The sequence below is a fragment of the Dermacentor albipictus genome, chromosome 6 (assembly GCF_038994185.2).
Source record: "Dermacentor albipictus isolate Rhodes 1998 colony chromosome 6, USDA_Dalb.pri_finalv2, whole genome shotgun sequence".
Taxonomy (NCBI): Eukaryota; Metazoa; Arthropoda; class Arachnida; order Ixodida; family Ixodidae; genus Dermacentor; species Dermacentor albipictus.
The window spans coordinates 3460867-3479244 of record NC_091826.1 but is presented as its reverse complement, the minus strand read 5'-3'; the positions used below and the strand labels follow the sequence as shown (position 1 = coordinate 3479244).

Sequence of the window (18378 nt, the reverse complement as noted above, 5' to 3'; positions counted from 1 at the left end):
GAGAAAAGTTTTAAAAATGGCATGAGCGATCATGAAGCCGCCCTGCTGTCCTGGAATTAAAAAATATGCAAAACCCTGTTAACTCAAAGTTGAGATACATGAATTCACAGAAATACAAATCCCTGCAGAATAAAAACAGGAACAGTGCAACACAGGACGAGCAAGTACAGAGCACAGGCTCATCCTGGGTTGTGCTGTTCCTGTTATTATTCTGAAGATGAACCAACCAGTCCCTTTGAACACACTGATGATGCTGCACATAGACCACATAGAGCCTTTCGAAATAGGCACCTGTAGCCACTAAGTTTCTCGCAAAAGCTCAATATACCAGGGGCAGTATTTTCGGTAAATAATTTTTGCGAGACATTGTGTGCCTCGGCACCCGACACAATGGGCGTCTACTGGCAACAGCGATCCTTGCACAGGGCCGAGCAAACGGTGTTGCACATAGGCACCAAGGTGTCAAAAGCATAGTCATGTGAAATCGCTCGTATCCCAATAAAGAAATCAACCAGGAATAAGGCATCTGGGCCGTGATATTGTAGCCATGCCTTTTGCTCGATCCTATGCAACTCTTTCATCCACCATTCTCTGCTGGTTTCTTCCATTCACAACGTGGGCATCGCTATCACCACTGATGAAGCGTGATAAGAAACGGCATTGGAAAAGGCATCACTATGAAATGGCAGCCCTGAACTTGTAACTTAAGAAAATGCCAAGAACGACACTCCGCCCACGTTATTAATGAGATCGCAGCCAGCCATGAACAATCCAATATGCAAAATAGAAGTGAGGGGTGCAGACCGGACACAAGAGTAGAGAAGTGGACAACACGAACGCCGACTATCAACTGAAGGGAGCACTGAAGCGAAAAAAGAAAGAAGACACAAAACTCATCTGCACATGCTCAGGAATGGTAACACCACGTGTCAATTGGGTACACGTGCCGGTCTACGTGAGAGATAACTGTTAAGGCACTTAATCTCTTCCTTATGTGAAGTAATCGAAGGCTGACTCACGCACGCACTTCCACCATTATAGATATGCCATGCCTCTACCATAAGACGCGTATCTTCGTTCTTAGGCCTGTACAATATCGCGCATTCATCTAACTCTGGCGTGCAGTTACAATCTCGGCAATGTAGCGAAAGATTAGAAGGCGATCCACCGGTTAACGACCTTTTATGTTCCATTAGCCTCTGATTGATACACCGTCCCCTTTGCCCTACAGAGAACTGGCCACAGCTAAGGGGAATATTATAAACCACACCCATACGACAGTCAGTAAAACTGTTGTTCTTATTGTGCTTCACTGTAGAAATATCTGTTCGTCTTTTTGCCTTTTACCCGCTCCTTTCTATTCTGTACGGCAGCGCATATCTTACCTAGCTTATTGGGAGCAGTGAAAGCAACATTAACATCATATCTACTAGCAACTTTTTTAAGCCTGTGCGACACTGAATGAATATACGGAATAGCCACTACTCTTTTTTTGCTATTACTGCTTTCTGTAATCACGTCCGTCACTCTCGAAACTGACTTCTTTAGCCGCTCAGCCACAGTGGCCACCGCTACACTAGGATAACCTGCTTCTAATAGGCGCCGGACCTGCGCATTAAAACTGGCGCTCATTTTGTGCATGCAGGATCTGGTGAGGGAAGACTTAAGGCACGACATGGCAGTTCCGTTTTGTACTAATTTAGAATGCTTGGATTGAAAGTTTAGCAACGGCTTCAAAGATCTTGGGGAGTACTGCCAACAAACATGATTTTGTTCGAAGGTCAAGGAAATGTCAAGAAATTGAATTATGCGTCGCTGAGGAAATTCCTTGGTAAACTTTAATCCTCCCCCATAAAGTTTAAAGTGCTAACTTACTGAGTTAGCAGCGGAATCGAATTCTTCCCTATTGCAGAAAATCAGGTAATCATCAACGTAACGAAATATATTGATAACGCTATCACAGTTATATCAGGTGATAGCGTTATCAAGATATTTCGTTACGTTGATGATTACCTGATCTTATGCAACTTTTTTCGCCTCAGTGCTTCCTTCAGTTGATAGTCGGCGTTCGTGTTGTCCACTTCTCTACTCTTGTGTCCTGTCTGCACGCCTCACTTCTATTTTGCATAATGAATCCTTACCAACTAGCTCAGCTTTCTGTCGTTCAGGAAAACAATTCAAAATAACTGATACTTCAATACATCAGAGTTCGAGTGAATGAGGGTTTACTGTAACAAATCTCCAACTGGCTTTGTGAGCGAGTAGTCAGCATCAAAATGAATAACGCTGAGCAGGGCACACACAGCATTGCCTTTGTAGGCTAACAAACATTTTCTATGCTAAGCACAAATGCAGTTACTGAATTTAGTGCAACATCTTTTTCAAGGTGTACACTACAATTTAGCACACAGGTAAGAATGCTATCCTGCCTGAGTTTTCACGCAGGGAAAAGAATGCTTCTGTGCAGATGCGGCAAAGGAGGTGCACATGTTCGGAAGGAGCAGGCTCGAAGCATAGCACACTTGCATTAATTCAACCCCAGATAATCCGATCTTTTTATTTATTTGATCCCAACCGCAGTGCCTCTCGACGCCCATGCATTTCTATGGGCACGAACTTTTATTATTTTGATCCTAAATTTGTCCTTTGCCAGATAACTAAAATTTTACCAGTCAACATACACACCCCTGGCCCTTATGGTGAAACCTATGGTGACCCCTATGCGACCCCTTAGTGGCAGCGTGCCTCGGCAGAGCTTAGGGGTCAGTGGTCAGTGGATTCATTGAACACACATAATCTCCCATTAAAAATACCTACTTTTGGCCTGCCCTATGAAGAATACTATGTCTGATTAGATAGCTCACCAATGCCTGCTTACAGCATTTGCCCAATTCTAAGCACATAATCTTTTCTGCAAGAATATTAGGCCTAAAATAGCATGTGCTGTGCAATTGCATACAAAATTAGGAGAATGTTCAAGGCAGTCATATGCTTTACCGTATACACGGCTGTATTGCGGCAAAGCTGACTTTTAAGAACCGTGCAGCAAAGCAGATTTTAGAAAACCGGCTGCCGTTACATAACACATATTTTAGACCCTTTCCCATATTTCTTGCTGAAAGTCGAGTGCACATAATATTTCTACTTTGTTTAGGAGCTTTATTGTCATTTCTAAGTGATTTTCCTACTTTGGACACATAAGAAGTGCACACAGGCTGAAGTCAGACAAATAGTACTCGCAAATGAATCAGCGGTGTGCTTTGGCATTTTTTCTGCGTCTTGTTTGATTCTACCAATCTTGATCAATTTCGTCGATCCCATAAGGGTCAAATTAACGAAAGTTGACCTCAAACAAGCCCACTTGCAATGACCCGTTTTGCAGCACAAGTTTGCTGAAGACGCCCTCAAAGTCACCTACGAGGAAGTGAACGCAGGAACATTCTTTATGCAGCAAATTCTTGCCCAAGGCACGTATTGTGGCTCACAATTGTTCCCTGCCCTGTGACCACAGTATCAAGGTCTATCTACATAACAGCAATATGTCAACAAGTTTGGGGAACTTAGAGTGGTGTGGTACAGTACAGTACGTAATTTGCTGTGCAAAATTCATTCAATTGCTCGAAGCAGACACTGCCATCCAGGTGACTGCACAGTCCTTGTGCCACGGTGACACAAGATGGACCACTGCACATGCACCCTGTATGTACGTACTGCCAGGGTATTCGCTGTAGCCAAGCTTGCACAGATGGGATCCTCTAGAAGCTTCTTTATTTTATGAACAAGTGCTAGCACTAAGGAGGGTTTCCACTTTGTCCAACCTGTTATATTGTGCTTCAATATGCCCAAATCGGCCCTCATTGGTGCTTTTGCTAGCACTAAGCAACAACTGAGTTTAAGTGAAGCCACACCGCACGTGCACCACTTGTACATGAAATACGTTCCTTCCTCATTATGAGGAGTTGTCGCAGACTGCAAGGTCCTGTCAGTTGTGGTGTCCAAACCAGCCCACACACAGCACTCTGCTGGTACACAAGCTTGGCTGAAACTGCACAGCCCATGCGTGCAAGTGGTTCACGCCCCAGGCACAGTGCCAAACGGGCACCAAGGCATGGCTTGTCCTTTGTGGTGCTGCAGTGCAAGCTTCTATGACACAACACCCACTCAGCTTGCCATCATTCAGTTTACTCTCCCCATTTTCACACAAGAGGCAACAGAAAGGGCAAACAACTGTGCAAACATGTCAGGAGTGCGGAACAAAGAGTAAAAAATATGTGCTCCCTTATAACTTGAGGAATTCTTAGTAAAAAGATGAATTTTAGTATCAAGCATTATCCAAGTTATTAGAAAATCATGTGAGCAAAGAGTCAACGACAGTATGCAGCAACAGGTAAGAAAGCTAAAGGACAGTGCTTACTCTACTCCCTCGATAACATCATTTACTTAAAAAAAGTGTTGAGTGACTTGGGTATAAAGAAGGCAGCTAAAAAGGACATTCAGCATAACAGAAAGGTGAATGCCATTCCTTACACACACAAAAGTTCCCACAGCCTTAAAAAGAATGGCAAGAAGCCCAGTGCAAAAGTGTTTCCAGCTCCTTTAAAGGCCGAGGGAATATGCAAAAGAGTGATTGCCACCACAGAAAAAATATATATATATAAATAAATAAATAGTGCTAAATAAAGTATGTAAACAGGTCCTTGCAAAGCATAAACACCACTGTCAAAAGAATCGCTTTCATGTGTAGGAAATCATAGAAAGGGCAGACAGGGCCACTGCATCAGGTGAAGAGGGCACATGTACGTGAGAGAAACGCTCCAATTAATTCAAGTCAAACAAAATTAATTCTTTCTTCGACAGGAGGGGCCAAGACTAAAAGCCATAGAGGCTTGACTAAATGTCCCGACTCCCTCGTATGTAGCAACATGCAGGAGTACAGGAAACAAAAAAAAAAAATGACACACAAGTAGAATTATGTTGGCACACATCACCTTACATGACAAAGCAAGAACAAAAAAATGCAGATAAAATGCCAGGGCACAAATGTATTAAAACTAACCGCAGCAGAATCAAGATGAAAAATGAGCGTCCTCAAATGTGCTGCTTCTTTACCTTGCACAGCCACAATATAAAGCAAGAAAGCCTTCATCCTGCCCGGAAGGTGTGCTGTCATGCTTCGCAAGTGACACCCTGCCAGCGGTGAACAATGAGCACAAAAGTGTGCACACACCGACTGCGAGCATGAAGTAAGCGGTGCACGAACTTGCCCCGACTTAGTCGTGACCCTCCAGTTGGCAAATCAATCCGAACCTGACAATGCAATGGCGTGAGTGGCGCCTGCTCTTCACTGTTAATGCCAGCTACGCACAGAGCGGTGATCAAGTGATGCCCGGTCCTTTTGTCTGTCGCGCAAAGTGGCCTTACGATAATCCCACTGCCCTAAAGGTGTTGAGCCCTTCTGTATTTTAAAAAAGAAAGACTTTCTCTGCAATAAATAACAGATTGCCGCAAAACACAGGTCCACTGTTAAAGTGACACCCTTTTCTACTCAGTACAACTGAACTTCACTAATTCACGAGTTTCAGAGTAAAAAAAAAACATGCTTCTATTCAATAGAAATTATACTGAAAAAATATTTTCCATATCTTCATATCCTAGACCTGAGCTGCAATCAGTGCCACCATACTAATTTGGTGTTTCGTTTAGTAAGAGGAGACTGTACCTTGATCTCCATGCATCCTACACTTACTGATAGCTTGAAACATTCTTGTTATGCAGTGCTAGACTCCAGAGCATGTGCAGCACCATATTTGCTTGCCCAAAATTTGTAAACATAAAATTTTGTAAAAAAATATCATATTCGTTACCCGGCATTTTTTTTTTATTCAGCATTCGCACACTCCTAATGTCCACTGCTCTGAGTAACCTCAGCTCAAGCACTACAACTGTGCTGCCAACATTCTAATGGACTAAGTGTCAGCATTGGGTAGCACTGTGGAACCTATCAACATCACCATTGAAAAAGCAACTACAGTATATGCAGCAGCTGGCACAAAAGACTGCAGCGTGCATGTGCGCGCTCTTGCTGTACTCGTGATGTATTTCTCTTCATTTTATAAAACATTTTTTGTTCTGGCACCTTTACATAATTTAGGACACGAGGGGTTGCCAACAACAAAGTGCTGCAAAAGTATTTCTGGTAAGTGGAGCACAATTATACTGGGTGCACTTTGACTGCAACTGCAATAAAATGCAGGAACAGTGCATCACTGGATGCACACAGATTGGTCACCACTTACATTAGGCTTTCTCCCTGCAAACTCCAAGAGTTGCCACTGATTATATATTCAAACAGAAAACAATATCCGCCAACTTCGAATACATATTTAATTATCATATCAAATGGGTTCTGGTGAATTTTCTTGTTCATTCTGAAACATTTAATATCCACGCACCCCTACCTTCCTTGTCCTATATAGCACTTAATGCGTGGCCTGCCAACAATAAACAGTTGACAGTTTACACAGTTGTTTGTCCTTGCCTGCAACAAAACCAGTGCAGTGCTGTAAGACCAATCCTGTCAAAGCCTTGTTGGACTGACAGTGTAGGCAATCACCACTGCACATTTTACAACACTGTGGGGTGAAGCAGTTCAATTCTGGCTCTGCAGAAGTGTTGCCAAAAAATGTACAAACCTATCGCATATCCTAAGAAAATGTTACATCAGCAAGTGTCGCTGGCCATGTCATCAGACTTTTTCTGCACCCCCACTTCTGCAACATGGACGCACTTCTCCACTGTACAGTGCATTGAGCCAGGCACGGCCTCACGACAAACATCCAACTGCACAAACGAGTTGGCCATGCTCAAAAAAAAAGCACAGTGGAATCTCACAGGTTTGCCACAGTTCAGCCTATCTACTGCAAGGAGCCTGGCTACAACTAAAATGCAGCAGTGCATAGCTGGCTGAATGTGCGCAAGCCATAGCAGTTGCAGTGCCATGTGTTACACCATCACTCAGTCTTCCACCATGGTCCAGTGCTGCTGCGGATGATGTGAACACTTGGACATAGAGCGAGAGAAATGTGCAGGTGTTGAGTAATAAAAATATTTTTGGTGAAAGCAAGAAAAGTAGTTTTCAGGGGTGCGATTTTCATTTTCTTTAAGATTGGCCAAACTGGAAAGAGAAGACGCAAACGCACAGATTGCCACAAAACAAGGCAAATAACTCACAGAAGTTGGTGTGCCCTCCAGGAGTCCACTTGATCATCACAAGTTCAAGAGCAGCGCCAAGGACAAAGAATACCGGCATAAAACTGTATAGGCCAAAAGCCTTCCTGCCTGGCCAGTTCAGCAATAACTTCGACAAGTGCCTCGAACGTTTCATACCTGCGATAGCAAGATGTTGATTGCTGTAGACAGCGCATGTAGCTTTGCTTTGTTCTGCCGCAACAAAGGAACAGCTGCACCTAGCACTTGTTGAAACAAGTGTTTGTCCTATGGGCTCCGCACAGTGGAGTTTGACCCATGTGCCATCTGTCACAGAGCTGCCAAAACAATGTGATTGCAGGCTTGCCTCGTGGATTGGAACGCAGACACATCACTTTGCAGAGCACGGTGTAGTTTACAAGTGTTCTCCCCTCGAATACAGAGCAGTATGACATTCTAGCAGTATGTAAGGCTTCATGAACATAGCCATGTCAATAAAATGTGTATTTGCACACAATATGTTGCCAATGTGTCCACCACAAAAAAAAAAACAAAAAAATGCTGCACGTTTTTCTGAGTGCATTGCGACGAATTTGGTCATCTCTGAACCGGCTTGTGCTCAGAGAACATGTTGCTCAATACCAGCACAGCTTCGCAGTGTCCTTTGCAGCATTTTACCGAGTGCAACAAATGTAAACAAAAAAAGACTCTATAAACCAAGAGCTCTAGGGCACGACACGAGATATCCAGGGGTGAAATGTTGTTATATTGAGCACAAGACTGGTATGCAGGTGCTGCTAAAGAGCACATTGCGATTCCGTGAGCTCATGCAACAACACATTTAATTTCAATGTACATACTACGACCTACTGAACTCCATACCTGCACATATGTCCCTTGCCCAGCACACCTGGTCTAGTTCAACTGGTTTGCTGCTAGGGTCAAGAGCGTGTGGGCAGAGTGGCACTAGTTATAACCGGTTCACTGTCATCTGCTTTGGCAATCTGTTCCAATGCTCATGCTGCCATTTTGGCAGGAAAAACGCGCTTGTATTGGTGGTGAATGAATAAATTCACAAATAAAAAGAAAACAAAATTTGGCAATGTTTTGCACTTGAATAAATGAGAAGAAAGGGGGTTAACCGAGGGGCCCGATTTTTATTAATCATATCATAAGAAACTTCTTATGATATGAGTAATAAAAATCAGGCTCCTCGATTAACCGCCCTTCTTCCCATTTATTACATAACGAGAGTCTCGAATATGGCAACATTGATGCCTTCAGGTAGCATGTGTGGGTTTATTGACCGGTTGCCTTCACCCAGAATGATCGCGTTCTTGTGACGCCTGCGGCAGAAAGGATGTTCTACATCCGCCGCCAAGGTCTGTGACTGGCGGTGCTGGCTAACACTCCCAGGGTTCTACAGGGAAACATAAATACCCAGGAAAGCGGATAGGGAAATGACCCTACACCTAAAACATGTTTATAATGGACTCGATATACAACCAGACTGGTACCCTATTTTCGTGAGGTGCTTATCCTAACTACCCTTCTAAAGTGAAACCAATGTTTCTACTCACAGTATGAACGCTGCCTTTTATGTGTGTGACTTTCATTGTGCTCTCCATTCTCTGACTATGCAGAACTGGTGATTGTCGGGTTGAATGCTACTATAATAAATACCATGAAAGAAAAAAAAAAAAGACGCGGTAGGTCAAATCGTGGAACATCGCACGCATAATGCGAAGGTTGTGGGATCGTTCCCTACCTGCGGCAAGTTGTTTTTTTTATCCACTTTCATTTCCGTTAATTTATCGTTTCTTTATTTCATTTATTAAGCACAAGTAACTTCCCCTATGTAGTAAGATTAGAGGAGGAGGAGTGGTGCAAGAAAGGTAAACAACAAGCACGGATGGCAACAGCAATGCGAAACGACATAAATTTCCCTTTTCTAGCATCCAAAAGAGAATGAAAAAAATTGCTTTAGAAGATTCATTGGATAAACTACCTTTTTTGGGGTTGATTACAGATAGCCTAATGTCAGAGAAGACATTAGGACTTACTGCTGTGAGCCGTAATGAAAGGCAGAGGATCTGTCTAAAAGTATTAACTAGTAATTCCTGCACCCAATGTGCAACAAATTGATCAAGTCTGTTTCAAGGAAAGGTGAGCATACTTTTATTTTAAATACTCAGCGCTCATCCTGTGTTCTCATACTGTTTTTCTACCATAGAGATTTTTTAAAATATTCTTTAATGTCTGGGCGTGTTGAAAGCCTGCAAAAGCTATCCCAGTGATTTAAAAAATTTGCTGCACCGTAGGCCTTGTGTCACGGAACTATTTTCAAACTGCAAAGCTAGCTTTTCCGCTTGGTACAGTGGCAGCATAACAGTGGTGCGAAAGACATGCATGCAGTGAAGCTGTATGCGTAATTCTCTTTTTGGACTCTCAACACATTCACGGGCAACCTTGAAGAGTTCAAATGAGCGTTCATCAATCTTTGATTGAACATTACAGTGGTTTCCAGTTTCTAAAAAGTGCAGAAGCAAACTTTACAATCTATAAAATGAAAGTGCTGTGGACATTACAAACTCTATAAAGAATGTGACTCAATGTGCAAGATCTGCGCACTTTGTTACTGTGTGAAAAAGGCATTAGCAGTGGATATTTTACGCTATATTAGAGAGCAGTGGACTACATGCACCAACATTTTTCAGGTTCTGGCAGTCAACTTTTGGAGCCAAGTGACCGATCAAAGCCTTGTGACGTTACTGTCACTGTGTTCGCACAAATAATCAACTATGTAAGGAGTTCATCATAATGCAACAGCTGCCATGCTAATTACAACGCCATCCCACTAGAGTAGCAAATGAGCGGGTCATAAAAGCGGCACCAACAGCTGAGCGAGAGTGGGCGTAGGCGATTGCTACAGAAGTTGGTTACAGTCGGCGCACGTCTGGCATGCCAGCATAGGTTGTGGTGCACACTGTGTCTGTGTGATGTGTGTGGTGCGCGACATGGTGCGGTGGTCGGGACTAACAGAAGCAGACGACAAGGAGTGCGCGCGTCGAGGCGAATTCCGTGCTGGAGGAAAACGCCGCCGCCAAAGAGCGTCCGGCACGTGAACGCGCAGCGCAAGAAAAGCAAACGAAGAAAATGCCAACCTATTAGGAAAGACCATGGGGCATCAGGCAGCCAATTGGAAAATGACTAATCGTCCAGAGTGAAAGGAAAGGCGAGGTGCGCTGGCAGAAGGGACGAGACGCCGGGAGAGTTCCAGGAAGCAACGCCAGGAGAAGGTCAGCCACCGGACCGGGAGTTGAAGACAGGCCGTCGGGTTCCGGACCCGAGCCACCAGGACTTCACCCGACCGGGGCCTCCTGCCAACCCGTTCCTGCGCGTCGCCAGTCTACACGAGCGTGCCGCCAGCTGCTCAGGGCCGGCGAGCTTCTGTGCCCGTGGGCAGGACGAGAGCAGTCGGGCTACAGGCCCGAGTTCTACGCCCAGCTGCCCGGCCAGAATGCCGCCCCCGTCTGTCGTGCCGCCTGCTGCCCGAGGCCAGTGTTCGAGCTTCTGTGCCCGTGGGCTGGACGAGAGCAGTCGAGCTACAGGCCCGAGTCCTATGCCCAGCTGCCCAGCCAGAACACCCCGCCATCCACTCGTGCCACCTAGCCGCCTGCGTCTATCTTCAAGCCAGAGCAAGGGCGCTCCCGTTGCCCGGTCAACCACCCTATACCCCAACCTTTGGTGAGACCGGTGCAACTCCTTTCGTCAGCTTGTTGCCGCGTCACCGCGTCGAGACTGTTGTGTGTCCCTGCCGTCGTGGCAAGCCCGGACACGCTCACTATTTAACGTCATACTAGTCCCAAGTGTGTTTCTTATTAAAGAGTTTTAGTATAGGGGATGCAAGCGGCTTGCGTACGCAAGAACTAGGGGCGACAGTACTGCGCATGCGCAGACCGCTACGTCTACTTGCGTCCTTGGGTTGTTTGGCCGGCCGAAAACATCGCTGCCCCTAAGTGGCCACGTTACCCACGTGACTCTTGCGGTGTCAGAGAACTTACGAGTAGCTAGCGGGTAGATAATCTAATAAATCTTTCGCCAAGTGTCGACAGACGCCGTTTTTATATGTATTAGAGAGGTTTAGCGTGTCTGGTATTCGGATAAACGCAGTTGGGGTGTTGGGGCCGAGCCATAAACGGGAGCGTCCTGCATGGTGCATCTACCTGGCTGCGCAAAGCTCAAACTGACAAAAGCAGCTAATATTGCTGTAACCAAGTCTATTCTACTTCGCTGCTGGTGTAAATTTTCGGCACTGGCATAATTATGTTGCTGCCAAAAATTTATACCCGCAGCAAAGTAAAATACACTCGGTTACTGCAATATGAGCTGTCTTTGTCTGTTTGAGCTTTGCGCCACCAGGTGGCAGCACCATGCAGGCCGCTTTAGTTCATGGCTCCGCCCCAACGCCCCAGCCTGCGTTTACCCGATTACCGGACACTGTAAACCTCTCTATTAACTGCTTTTAATAAGAATAGTTTCATGTGCTTTACTTTATATGCTTGATTTCATGTTTTAAAGAGTGATAACGCAGCAAAGATCAGACGTTGATGGCGCTGCAAGCGCATGCGACCTCACTGCGGCTTGCGTTTGGGGCCGCTAACCTATAACGTGTTTCTGCTTGCGTACACAAACGCAAACGCACCCAAGCGCTAAAGGCCCCAACGCCTTGCGTCCCCTACACTAAAGCTCTCTATTGCAGTGATGTCTATTTGAGTGTTTATTTTATGCTTTCTATTCCCTTCTGTTTATTTTTTAAGCCTCTTTCTAGTTCCATTAAATGTTTGTGTGTTTTTGGAACCAACGACTTTGTCCTCAATTAGGTTCTCGGAGGCGCTGCGTAAGAGAACCGTTAAAACCTTTGAGTACACGAACCTTGCATCACAGTCTGCAAGTTTTCCGCCTCTGCAGTTTAAGTTTCCACTGAAGCTATAAACCGCTGGAACAGATCAGGATTACACACACACACAATTTTGGGGGGGGGGGGGAGAGGTTTGAAAGCGGGGCGGTCGGATCCCCACCCCCAGTCCAAGGCACCACTGGCCTCTGCCACCTTGCCTCACCTGACTAATAAAGGACTTTTGTCCTGTCAAGGCACAGGTGAGTTGTGCCTCCCACTGCTCCGTTGTGTAATTGCTATTTGGCCCATGAGGGCGCTTAGTGCATTCCCAGGTTGCATGTATTAAAGTGGATGTGCCAATCAGGATTACCACTAACTGGGGAAAAACAAACATAGCATAAGTATTTAGCCCATCCTTACTGGTCGTACACTTGTGAGATGCCTATTTCGAGAAGAAACTGTGCGATTCACTGAAGATAGAAATGATGGATGCAACCAAAGTATATAATTATACCCGTAGTGTGCCACTTACATATTCCAAAGGCATAAATCAATATAACATTTAAAAAGTATTCGTTGTGTAAGTATTCGTTATGTATGTGACCAACAGCATGTATTGCAGCACTTGAGCAAGAACCTAATTAAGAGCTCTTGAAAGCATGAAAACCCACACTATAATTAAATACACTACAAATTTAAGTTGCCCTACATGTTGAAAATTGTAGGTGGCAAGGCAGAAAGATTAGGGTGGAAATCAAGAGCACGGCAAGGTGGCTACCACAGCTGCCCGACCTTTCATTCTCCGCCTCACTTGTACTTGCCAGTCATCATGCCCACTCCGGTGCGGCCTGTGGAGGGACTGGCCACCTTTACGCCCCGTGCACTCACCTCGAGTACTACACAAGGGTCAATTCTCGCTGCCCCTTGGAAACGACAACTTTGCTGGGAACACTGACCAACAGCTACTGCACGCCCCTGTAATGCATACAAAATGAAATGAGTGCTTTGTTTGTCCCTGTTCATTAAAAAAAAACATGACAAAGAGCAGGTCTTGCGCCTGCTGGTTTCTCAGAATTTACATTTATTTTTCTGCCGCACTAGCTGACATTTCTGCGCCATTGATAAGTGGGATACATGCATCCAGTAACATTCAGTTAAGATGGCAGGCCACATTCAAAATCCAGTTTTTTTGCACAAGATTGATTTATGTTTTTAACATTTTATGTTTGTGCAAACATTCAGAAACATGTTAAAAAGAAGTTATCTCCCTACCATCATTAATTTGGGAGTTACAGTGAGTTTTCCAACCCATACCTCACATTGCAATACCGAAACCACATTGCTTTGGTTCTGAAAATCGGTACTTTTCTTTAATAAAAATACTATTCAAAATACTTTTTTTTTCATTTAATGTTGTCTGTAACTTTAATGGGTATTTTTGTAATTAGTTGTGCATTAGTAATTATATTAATATCTCTAAAAATGGTCACAAGGCCTCTATAGCCTCTATGTGTTGTTTTTGACATCTTTCACATGATTTGAAGCATTTGTTTATGTTTTTCTCAAAACAAGATTTTGCTCCACCTCATGTTAGGCAAACTTTGATAACTTTTTTTCTGAATGAATATCTTCAAATGAAATTTTGTACATGCATTTCTCCGATATAGATGTGGGCAGGCACGTACCCAGGATTTTTTTTCGGGGGGGGCCCACCACCTCCATCATCATCATCATCATCATCATGTTTTATGTCCACTGCAGGACGAAGGCCTCTCCCTGCGATCTCCATTTACCCCTGTCCTGCGCCAACCGATTCCAACTCGTGCCCGCGAATTTCCTAATTTCATCGCTCCACTTAGTGTTTTGTCGTCCTCGATTGCGTTTTCCTTCTCTTGGTACCCATTCTGTAACCCTAATGGTCCAACAGTTATCTAATCGGCGCATTACATTACCTGCCCAGCCACAGTTTGTCCTCTCGATGTCAATTAGAATATCGTCTATACCCGTTCGCTCTCTGATCCAGACCGCTCTCTTTCTCTCTCTTAACGTTATGCCTAGCAATCTTCGTTCGATCGCTCTTGGCGCGGTCCTTAACTCATTCTCAAGTCTCTGCCCCATATGTCAGCACTGTCAAAATGCACTGATTGCACGCCTTACTTTTCAATAATAATGGTAAGCTTCCAGTCAGGAGCTGGCAGTGTCTGCCGTATGCGATCCAACCTATTTTTATTCTTCTGTGAATTTCCTTCTCATGATCAGGGTTCCCTATGATTACTGGACCTGGGTAAACGTACTCCTTCACAGTCTCTAGTGGCCGACTGGCGATCCTGATCTCTTGTTCCTTTGCCCGGCTATTCATCATTACCTTCATCTTCTGCATATTAATATTCAACCCCACTCTTACACTCTCTCTGTTAAGGTCTCCAATCATTTGTTGTAACTCGTCTGCATTGTTGTTGAATAGAACAATGTCATCGGCAAACCGAAGGTTGCTGAGATATTTGCCGTCGATCTTTACTCCTAAGCCTTCCCAGTTTAATAGCTGGAATTCTTCTAAGCACGCAGTGAATAGCTTTGGAGAAATTGTGTCTCCCTGTCTGACCCCTTTCTCTATAGGTATCTCCCTGCTTTTCTTGTGTAGAATATAAGGTAGCTGTAGAACCTCTGTAGATATTCTTACGCGAAGGACGAGTCAGTAAGACGAGAAACTATTTACAGATTATATTTACAACAACGGTTGCAGCGCTGACCGGTTAGATTCACAGCGCGAGCCCAGTTCGTTCTTCCTCCTCTTTTCTGGAGTGATGGCGCCCACGCGCATCGTTCAAACAAACAAGTACCACACGCATGTAGCAACACCTTCCAAGCTTTTTACGTTAGCGTTATGTACTCCTTGATTACGTAGTGCCTCTATGACTGCTGGTATCTCTACTGAATCAAATGCATTTTCGTAATCTATATAAGCCACATAGAGAGGCTTATTGTACTCTGCAGATTTCGCGATAAACTGATTGATGACATGGATGTGATCCATTGTAAAGTATCTCTTCCTGAAGCCAGCCTGTTCCTTTGGTTGACAAAATCCAGTGTTTCCCTTATTCTATTGGATATTATTTTGGTAAATATTATATATAATACTGGGAGCAAGCTAATGGTCCTATAATTTTTCAATTCTTTAACGTCTCCTTTTTTGTGGATTAGTATAATGTCTGCATTCTTCCAGTTTTCTGGGACCCTTGCAGTCGATAGACACTTCGTATAAAGAGCCGCCAGTTTTCCAAGCATTATGTCTCCTCCATCTTTGAATAAATCGACTGTTATTCAACCTTCTCCTCCTGCTCTTCATCGTTTCATGTCTTGCAGGGCCTTTCTGACCTCATGGCTAGTTATAGGAGAGCTTCTGTATCCTGTTCATTACTGTTTCTAAGTGAGGTATTGTGACTCCTCTGGGTACTGTATACAGGTCATCTTAGAATTTTTTCGCTGCTTTTACTATATCTTCGAGATTGCTGATGATATTATCCTTCCTATCTTTTAGTGCATACATCTTGGTTTGTCCTATGCCAGGTTTCTTTTTTGCTGATCTCAGGCTGCGTTCATTTTTTACAACTTCTTCAGTATTTCTCATGTTATAGTTTCGAATATCAGTTATTTTCGCCTTGTTGATCAGTTTTGACAGTTTCGCGAATTGCGTAACGCTGTGCGGCCGCGAGTCCCATACAACCGCGTAGAGCGCAGGACTCTGCGATTCTAGACGTACTGCGCTCACCGCGAAAGGTTAGAAAAACACCCACATAAGCACAGCAGAGAATTGGCTACGTGAGGCGGTTCGACCAATAACTGTAGAAGTGGCCTTCAAAACAAGTAATTGTTCTCCACTTCTGGCGGCGTTTTCTCTACTTCCTTTTTAAATAAAAAGATATTGATCCATAAATATTCTCATAAACAACGGTTAACTTTTTTTATTATTCGCTTTTACTTGCAGTTTGGTTGTTGCCTTGGCTCTCTCCCTTAGTAGATCGCTTAATTTCTCAACTCCTTGCGATTTTTGTTTCCAGTTGCCAATTTTGCACGAAAAGTGCTATACAGTTAGGGAAAAGCAGACGAGGTAACAGGCGACAGTCATTTTGCTTATGGGTTTAAGGGTTATTGCAGGGTTTCATGATGGACGCTCTTTCACATTATTTTATTTTCCACCTTATATAACCCATATCACGTGTATATGGTTCCGGGCATCTGCCAGCATCGCGGCGAGCCGTAACTCAAGGAAATAATGAATCAAAGGGAAAAGTTAAACGCAATTGGCGTTTTCTCCGATGGCAACTCGTTCCATGAGAGTACAGACCAGCTGAGTAACTGCCGCATTCCTCTCCTGGTCCCAGAATCAGCCTAAACAAAGAAGGTTGAACTAACAAAAGCAACAGCTATGCGCATGACGGTTGAATAGATGGTGACAACTGAACGCATCTCGAGTTAATCGCACGGGTGCGGAATCTATGAGAAACTGTCCTTCACATTACAAGAGATGCCGATAACTACCGCCATCTAAAAGGAGTGAAAAAGGCAGCATAATGCTGACCGATGAACAGCTGCCAAGTCTCAACATTGATCTGGCGGCGCTTTAGAAATGTGTGAGGAGTGGTGGCGTGGGTGGGGAGAGGGGGGGGGGGGGGTATGCCACTTGATTTCGGGGGGGGCCCGGGCCCCCCCGGGCCCCCCCCTGGGTACGTGCCTGGATGTGGGTAATGAAGAGGACGAAAGAAATTGATACAATATTTTCTTAATTTACAGCTCATTTGACAAATAAATTTGGCCCAAATGAGCTATTCTTTTTACTTTGCTTAGTTTTTCAAACATTAATTCCTTAATATTTGTCACATTAATTTGCCCTCGTTCATTGCTAGGTCCCACACTAAGCTACATAAACGACAAAGCTTTAGTCAATTGAGCAATTTATTAGTTACTTATCACTGACAGCACGACTTGCACTTTAAACACATATGAGAAAAATTACCTGCCAAAAAATAAGATGAACAATTTTTTTCACTTTAAATAGTTGAGTATGTTAAATAATACACGCTTATTCAGGAAAAAAAGTAATTTCAATCCTGGCTTCTGATATTTTTTTTAACGTTTTGTGTGTGTCCTTCCACCTTAAGGGTCAGCAACGACAAGTGTCTTTTTCCTGCATCCTTTGTTTCGTTTCACCCAATAAGTTCTCTCAAATAGCCTTGGCGCACTTGCCATCAGAATTATTGCTTTTATTCACAATTAGGTGGCCTAAATTGTTATAGTCTATACTACAAGTCCAGCATTGGGTTCTCCTGCATATAAGGCGTCTGCATGCCGGGCTTTGCCTCATTGTGTTGCTGCAATGCTCATTTTCAATGGTGAATTCTTTAAACATAGACGGAGGCAAAACTAACATATGCAGTGCACTGTAACACAATGAAGACATAAAAATGGCACGTCGCATTGCTAGTGGATTTGGAGAAAAGGCACGTTGCTCAAGCACACCAACGGGAGGCAACCTTCTCTTTGCAGACCCTGACCAGTGTATGGAGCCTATACACCTCGTGCACTGCCTATAGAGGCGCCACTGAAAGCCACCTAGTGGACGCTTCCCACAGTACATGCGGGAGCAGTAGCAGACGACAACCCTTTGCAGCAAGGATGGCTGAAGTGCGCAGCTGCGATTTCTCCTTTGTTCGGGAGCCAGGCTGCTTCTTCTGCGGTGAAAGCTGTAGGGAAGATGCTGACCTCTCTGCGAGCGGGTATGAACACGATGTTACCGGTGTTTGGGACAACATGGTCCACATACATGCAAGGTGTGTCCCGTAGACAAACGCCATGAACCCCATTTACATGACGTGGAGCTCATGTTCACTAGCCGATACAGGCACGTACCCAGGATTTTTTTTCGGGGGGGGCCCACCACCTCCATCATCATCATCATCATGTTTTATGTCCACTGCAGGACGAAGGCCTCTCCCTGCGATCTCCATTTACCCCTGTCCTGCGCCAACCGATTCCAACTCGTGCCCGCGAATTTCCTAATTTCATCGCTCCACTTAGTGTTTTGTCGTCCTCGATTGCGTTTTCCTTCTCTTGGTACCCATTCTGTAACCCTAATGGTCCAACGGTTATCTAATCGGCGCATTACATTACCTGCCCAGCCACAGTTTGTCCTCTCGATGTCAATTAGAATATCGTCTATACCCGTTCGCTCTCTGATCCAGACCGCTCTCTTTCTCTCTCTTAACGTTATGCCT

The 18378-nt window shown here is 44.4% G+C and overlaps 1 long non-coding RNA gene across 1 annotated transcript in view; it reads right to left on the bottom strand.

The window, feature by feature from the left end:
- The window catches only part of LOC135917027 (uncharacterized), a 47809-nt gene that overhangs the window by 21233 nt on the left and 8198 nt on the right, over positions 1-18378 (bottom strand). Inside the window, exon 2 of the long non-coding RNA XR_010569148.1 lies at positions 12995-13081. This is a non-coding gene — a long non-coding RNA (uncharacterized lncRNA). The remainder of the gene's footprint in view (positions 1-12994; positions 13082-18378) is intronic.